The sequence below is a fragment of the Delphinapterus leucas genome, chromosome 18 (assembly GCF_059928025.1).
Source record: "Delphinapterus leucas isolate spDelLeu-1000000601 "Yukka" chromosome 18, BTC_Dleu_Yukka2, whole genome shotgun sequence".
NCBI classification, from domain to species: Eukaryota; Metazoa; Chordata; class Mammalia; order Artiodactyla; family Monodontidae; genus Delphinapterus; species Delphinapterus leucas.
This window is the reverse complement of record NC_143146.1, coordinates 17,343,361-17,350,901: the sequence shown is the minus strand read 5'-3', so window position 1 is coordinate 17,350,901 and position 7,541 is coordinate 17,343,361. Positions and strand designations below refer to the sequence as shown.

Below are 7,541 nucleotides of genomic sequence, written 5' to 3'. Positions count from 1 at the left end.
ATAAGAAATATTAGAAGGAAGGACTGGCAATAGTTGGTAATCTATTAGGTCTGGGGCTAGAGATAGAAGATTCTAGGCTTTGGACCCATCTCAATGACCAAATCCATTGGACATTTTTTAGTCTTCATCTTACTTAATCTGATAGCAGCATTTCCCTTCCTTCTGAAGTTCTCGTTCAATTGTTTTGATAGATTTTCTATATTCTCCAAATTCTCTTCATCTATTATTAATTCACTTTTTAAATAAGATAGGTAGTTAAAACTGGAATTATAATGTACAGACTACTTACTAAAGAACTGCTTAAATGAATGCCTCAAAGGATTTAAAATAACCAGAGTTTATGTGAAAAAACTGCCCAACCTCACTTGTAACCAAAGAAATGTCAACTAAAAATAATAATATCAGATCAGCAAAAATTTTAAGTGTAAAATATCCAGTTTTGGCAAATATAAAGAAGAAAACGTGCTAATGCATTACTGGTGATAGTGTAACATGTACAAAGTTTTGGAGAACAATTAAATAATAATTGTTACTTAATTTTATTTATTAAACTTATTTAATAAACTTATTTTATCTCCCATATTAAAATTAAAATGCTCATTTCCTTTGATCCAGCAATGGCACTGCTAATAATTTAAAATAAAAGTCAATCTAGATAAATATATGAAGGTGCTTATTACAGTATATTTGTAATAGCAAAGATCTTAACTTATTTTAAAGTCTATTAATAGAAACTAAATATAAAATGGTCATTCTACAGAATATTATGCAAATATTATAAAGAAGTATTGATATGAAAATGGCCAATAAATATTTTGTTGCAAAAGAATAGTGAAATGAGTTTGTAGCGTGTGGGCTTGCACTCACATAGTGAGAATATACATGCATTAAAAATTTCTAAAAGGATGCACTCAGAAGTGCTAACACTCTTTGCAGCCAGTTAAGCCGACTGTGCTCTTTTCCCCATGGGGGCCCGGTGCGCAATGGCTGCAAACAGCAGCCTCCTCGGTAGTGTATGTGGCCTGTTGCCTGTGTGGGTTGCCCTAAGGGACCTTGGAGACAGCCCTTTCCAGTGGACATTAATGACTGGCATGCTGTCCCCAGTCTAGGCTCCAGACAGGTGCGCGTGGTGCCTTTGGAAAGCCCCAGGGCACAGTGGCCAGGGTCCACATTGGCCAGGTCATAATGTCCATCCGCACCAAGCTGCAGAACAAGGAGCATGTGATTGAGGCCCTCCGCAGGGCCAAGTTCAAGTTCCCTGGCCGCCAGAAGATCCACATCTCCAAGAAGTGGGGATTTACTAAGTTTAATGCAGATGAATTTGAAAACATGGTGGCAGAAAAGTGGCTCATCCCAGATGGCTGTGCAGTCAAGTACATCCCTAATCGTGGTCCCCTGGACAAATGGCGGGCCCTGCACTCGTGAGAGCCTTGGCGCTGCCCCCTCCCCTACCCATGCCCACCAATAAACCCTACTTTCTTGTCAAAAAAAAAAAAAAAGTGCTAACACAGTTTACCACTGGGGCTTGCAAATGCTGTCTATTCACTATTGCCATATTTTTTTCCCATTACCAGCAGTAATTTGGCCTTAAAATAAATGAAAAGAAAGGAACAATAATGGTATAATGAGGAGGAACAGCTTAGTTTCTTACATGTGTGTGAACAGAGGGGATGGGAGATAAAAATTCTATGTAATTCTGTTGGAATTAAATACAATTAAATAAAAATAAAATCCTCACATTAACACCTTAAAATAGGAGGTGCATTTACATATAGGAAGATAGAGGCTCCTTACATACTCCATGCCTAACGAAGGACTAGAATTCAGATCTCCTGACCCTTTCCCTGGTGCTCTCTCCATTATCTTAAGCAATAGAGTATCTACAACAAGAAAATCGAATCAACTGAGATGCAAATGTTCTCAGCCATTATTTCTGCCTTCTCTGAATATACGGGATTGATTTTGAGTTCTTAAATAAGCCAGAAATTTTGGAGAGTTGGCTGTGGGACCCTAAAGTTTTGATGTATACTGCTCAGAATATCTCAATTCAACACCATCCCCCTAAAAGGATGCTTTCTAAAGCACTGAGAAATATGGCTCGTCTATGTCCCTAATTTAATACAAGAGAAATTTTGAATTGGAGGCAAATAAACTATGCAGTAGCACTGTAAAGCTTGGTAAGGAAGAGTATGCCAAACAGCTTACCTATTCCACAGATAAGCTGACATATCTCCAATAATTTTCCTCCTAAGCACAGTATAAGTGAAATATTAGCACGTATGATCTGGGGCAGCACCAACTGATTAGTTTGTTGCTATAAAGTATAAATGCCTAATCTTATAAAATCTCAAATATCACTCTGGAAAATGAGAAGCCATCACTAAAATGTGAGTGAAATGACTATTATGTGCTTCCTTTAGTTAGAATTGCCTTATATTGAAAAAAATAAATGATTTACTATCCAAGAAAACTTTTTAATTACTTTACCCATCTACTTCTAGGAAATTACAAATACATTTTGTTGCTTTAGGAAAACAGGGATGGATTTGCTGTATGTAACTTTCAGTACATTCGCAATGAATTCCATCCTAGTCTTGTTCAGGATCCTTCCTCCAATGCTTCATTCAAATTTCCACTGATTTTTACTAGGTATTGAAATGGATACATAGCAGTTTTACCCAATATATTTGCCAAATTCAATATTACTAATTTAATAAACTGGGAGAGATAAAACGGAAACAAAAATTGGTAAATATTTAAAGATAAAATCTGGCAATATGTCAATGTTTCTGCTTCCTTCTATAATATAATAAATTATAATTCTTCTAACTGAAAAATACTGTCAACAATGAGAATCCTATATTACATATAACCAACATTTTTGTACATACATCAGTTCTTGCACACATTCTGATTCCAGTTTAGTAAATTGATGTGTAAATATATTTTGTAAGATAGATGGTCTTATAAGAAGATTAACTTGAAGTTGAGGCAGACTAGTGAAGTAAAATGTCCATTTCCTGTGCTGGAGAACACTTTCATTGAAATTTGAAGTGTAGATATTAGTCTCAGGATTTAAATTTTATCTTTAGGTGTTTGGACTAAAATCTCTACATATGTAGAGGACTTACATGTATTCTGTAATTTCCCAGTAACATACATGCTTCTGAAATGCAGGATTTAACAAGGAGACTAGTGTGATTTGATGGTTAATCACAAATATTTGACAGAGGAGCTGTTTTATGGGCCTTATATTTTCCCCCTCTGCTTCAAGAAAAGATCTCATCTGTCACTCCTTAATATTAAATTCAATTGAGTTCTTAAATAGGGAAAAAGCCTGCCCTGTACTACATGCCTCTCAACATTAATGGTGGCATTAGGCTTAATTTTCAGTAGATGAGAATATAAGTTTATATATATAGTCATAAAAAGATATTTTGTCCCCAAATTTGCCTGACATCTGTTGAAAGAAAGTACATTTCTGATCTAGTTTTTCAGAGCTTTCTGGGATTTAGTGAACAGAGATATATTAATGTGTGTCTACATGTGTGTGAGTGTCTGTGTGTACACAAATATGCTGTGCTCGTAAAAAGGCCACAGCTAGTATTTCCAAACTGGATTTATTTAAAAAGAGGGAATAGATGCATTCTAGAGTGGAATAGGAGTTAGGGGACAGATAATGCAGAGAAGTCTTGGAAAATAAAAATGTACAAAAGAGGCCATGGTTGGAACCAGAAGCACATACTTTTTTCCTAAAAAGAAGATACAGAGACACAAAGAGATACAAAAAATAGAGAGACAGAAAGAGAAAAAGCAAACAGTAAAGATGGCACCATAGAGAATGAAAGAATGAGAGTTTTTCCTCTTTGCCTTCATGGGTAATAAAGGTTATGAAATTGAGGATTTCCACTTAATCAAGAGAGAATAGCCCATAGCAAAGGACATACTTTCATCTATGAGCTGCGAGTAGTCTGTGAAGATTAGAGAGGATGGCTGTAATCGATGACTGGGGTAGACCCTTGCCATTGAGCCATGCCGATAAGGTGAATAAGTATTTATTTTATTTTGGGACATGTTTGACTTTGATTGCATCTAAAGTATATATATATTTTTATATATATTTTATATATATAGAAAATTCAGATAATTCTGAATCATGATTTACCTGTGGATTGAGATATAGCCCAACGATGCTTTACCTAAAAGTAGATAAATTCATAAGTTGCTCTAAAAGTTTTGTAAATATGGCAGGCGTATTTCCTAGAAGTTTCAAATGAGCAAAAAGTATCCAGAAATAAAATCAATCAGGAGTGATTTCTATGTTCCTATGAATGCTAGACACACTGAAGAAATATTTAAAATTTTGTTTAGAACTATAAATGGTCTTTGCTTTCAAATTTTAAAATGTGTTTCCTTTAAACTTCATTTTCTACAAATTTGTCTCTATTACAAATTTGCTACGAATTTCCTGCAAATTTGTTCATTTGTAGGCATTTGTGAATATATGCATGTGTGTGATTGCACATACTTTTTAATGAACTAGTTAAATAATTTAAAATAAACCTTTCTAATATTAATATATTTCGTTACGGGAAAATTTCAGGATTCCTTTTATTCTCAGTAGTAACTATTGCCATGATAGAAGTTCTGATACTATGAAAATTCGCTGGGAACTTTGACAAAATAAATCATCCTAAGGCAATGAAAACATACTTTCTTGCTCCTGTTTCATCGTACTTGGGTATAACAGAAATGGTGAGACTAAAAGATCCAGGTATCTAAACTGCGGAGGGCAGAGAGAGTAGCAGCAATCTGTGTTTTCAGGCTGAGTTTAGGCAGTTTAGAAGCCAAAGCTTGTCAGCATTCCTTTAGAATTGCAATATCACAGCCAGCAAGAGCATGTTTCAGTCTTTCCACAGCTGTGTGTCGTTTTAAGAGATTGCATAGTTAATGCTAAAATTGCCTCTGACTACTGAGCTCCGTAAGGTTTTTGATTCTTGCTTGGCTGAAGTCCTGATTTTGATTTTTGTTGTTTGTTTCTTTTCATGGCAAAGTAATATTTAGCTCAACAGTGTTTTATTTGACATTAAGAGAAAATATATTTGTTTGAGAAATAAGCCTGAATTCGTTTTTGGTCTGCAGTAAAACTCTAACCTTATATATTTGGCTTTTAAACATTTTGTTCTCATGAAAATAATGATTATGTAGGCCTCATTCAAACTAGAATTATAGAAATAGATTTTGAATCAATTAAAATATTTTAATGAATTTGATTTGAAATGTTTAAAACATGAAGACAGTAGTGGTTATAAATCAATAACTGCTTATACTGTATATAAAACCATTTGTAAATTTGTAGAACATTTATAGCACATTTGATTTTAATTTCCAGATAATACTCTGAATAATATTCTATTCCCATAATAATAATACCACTATAATTGGAATAGAAAAACAAAATATATAAAATGATGGCTCTCTATATATAATGCTCAGTAATTAATGCCCTGCCTTTAATTATACCAAAGATTACTTACAGTAATGTACTTCTGTGTAAGTGCAAGGGTACCGCTTTTGTAACCAACAGCTAAGCTGCCTATCCTATGTTCTCACGAGGACAACTCAGCCTTAAGGATCTAATTCATGGTCACTTCCCATTCCATTTTTGTTTTTACTTCAAAGCTATGGATCTCATTCACGTTTTGTTGCCTGAGACTACCCTCCTCTCTCTACTCAAAGACCACCCAGACATGACTGCTGTCATTCCTTGATCTCCATACCTTAAACACACACTGCATATACATAGGCACTTGGGCACACATGAATGTACACACAGACTTTCACAGACATGCGACAAGGGGAACTGTGTTGCTACATTTTCATGACTCTTGCCCGTAGGTCGGGCACACATTTCCTGTGCCTCACAGGTTTGGAGCATATCAGGCAGACTTGGGAGGTCCTTTCAACATCTGGAAACTTGGAATCATGCTAGACACCTTGCTCCCTTCATTTCCACTCCTTAGGTGTCCCCAGGTTGCAAACAGCAGTTGAATCCATCTCCTTCTTTTCATTTTTCCTTTTGCCACTGAGCCTTTGTCCATTAAACCTTCCTCTCTCCCTGCTTTGTGATAATCTGCTCCAGTATCCTTGGCCTGCTCTCATTCCTCAGAGAGAGTAGACCCTTCCCAGCTCAGAATTTTGTACAAGGTGTCCTGCCCAGAAGCCCTCTCTACTCCACCCCACTTCATGTCCCTGTATATTCAAGTCATGATGTTAGTCTGGAAGTCGCTTCCTCTGGGATAATGTTCCTGAAACACAGACAAGAAACCTGGTTGTTTGCCAACACATACCCTACGTTTTTCTTACATAGCATTTATTTATACTAATAATTTTTGCTTAAATAATTTTTAATGTTTCAGTCCTTTCCCCTTAACATGTAAACTCCAGAAGATCAGAGCCTTGTTCACAACTGATCTCCAGCACCTAGCTAGTCCTTGGTACATGGTTGGCACTCACCGAATTTAGATTTTATAAAGAAATGAATTAATAGGTGCTGTACATATGTATAGGCAGCCATGTGGAATATGTGGTGATCATTTTTGGAGACAATAAACCAAAGTGAAAGTTGCCAGAATCAAGGAAATGGAGCTAAACTGGGAGCCAGAAAGCTAATCCATATGGATGTCAAGACAACGTGGCTGGGTAAACACTGGGTACACAGAGCAGTGATCAACACGAGGAAGCCAAAAGCTAGGGAGGTCTACTGGAAACTCATAAGCAGATTCCAGGAATGATTGGTTGTCCCCAAACATTGTTTTTATTCATGGTCTAGAGGTCTGTCTTGGTTGGGGACAAGAGTGCAAAAGTATTTTCTCTAAATATCTCACCAACTTATGTTTCAAACTATAGAGGACCCATTTCTCAGTGATGTTCAGTTTTTTTTTTCTTTCTGCTAAATCCTTTCTGTGTCTCCATTTAGATTGCTTTCTCATTCTTTCTCTCTAAGCTTGAACTAATGATGCAAAGATGGTCAACCCTATGTAGGTATGTGACTAAGATTATAGAGAGGCTAGTTGGCAAAACTGGACCACAGAAAGTTACAAAAAGAGTCTGCCCAGCATTCAAGGCAAAAAAAAAAAAATCAGCTTGCCATCCCAGGTATCCAGAGCCACCTCTACTGTGTATCTACTAGCCCTCAGCTTTTTCTTTTTTTCTAAGGATAAGCTTTTACCTTTTCAAATACCTCGCACTGTTCTGCCTCTCCACATATACGATGCTTTCATCTAGTCCATCTGGCAGTCCTGTAGAGGGAACGTGACTACTTGTTACAGCAAAAAGGCTGCTCCTTGGTCTGATCTGCATTTTCCAGGTAACTTTCTAGGCAGCCTATGATCCATCAGTTTGCCCCTCAGTAAACCTCAGCAAAAGAACACCCATAAGCATAGCACAGGGGCGTTCTAAAGTTTTAGAGTGTTGCAGATCCTAAGATAAAAGCAGTAAGGGAGCTGAAAAAATAGCATTATTTATTTAACAGACTCACT

The 7,541-nt window shown here is 36.3% G+C and overlaps 1 non-coding gene and 1 pseudogene across 1 annotated transcript; both read left to right on the top strand.

Annotated features, from left to right (window-relative positions):
* The first annotated feature begins 930 nt into the window (after positions 1-930).
* LOC115803264 (small nucleolar RNA SNORA70) lies at positions 931-1,065 on the top strand. The gene has a single exon (XR_004023950.1). It is a non-coding gene; the product is annotated as a small nucleolar RNA SNORA70 (small nucleolar RNA).
* LOC149746827 (large ribosomal subunit protein uL16-like) lies at positions 1,001-1,443 on the top strand (annotated as a pseudogene).
* Positions 1,444-7,541: the final 6,098 nt, after the last annotated feature.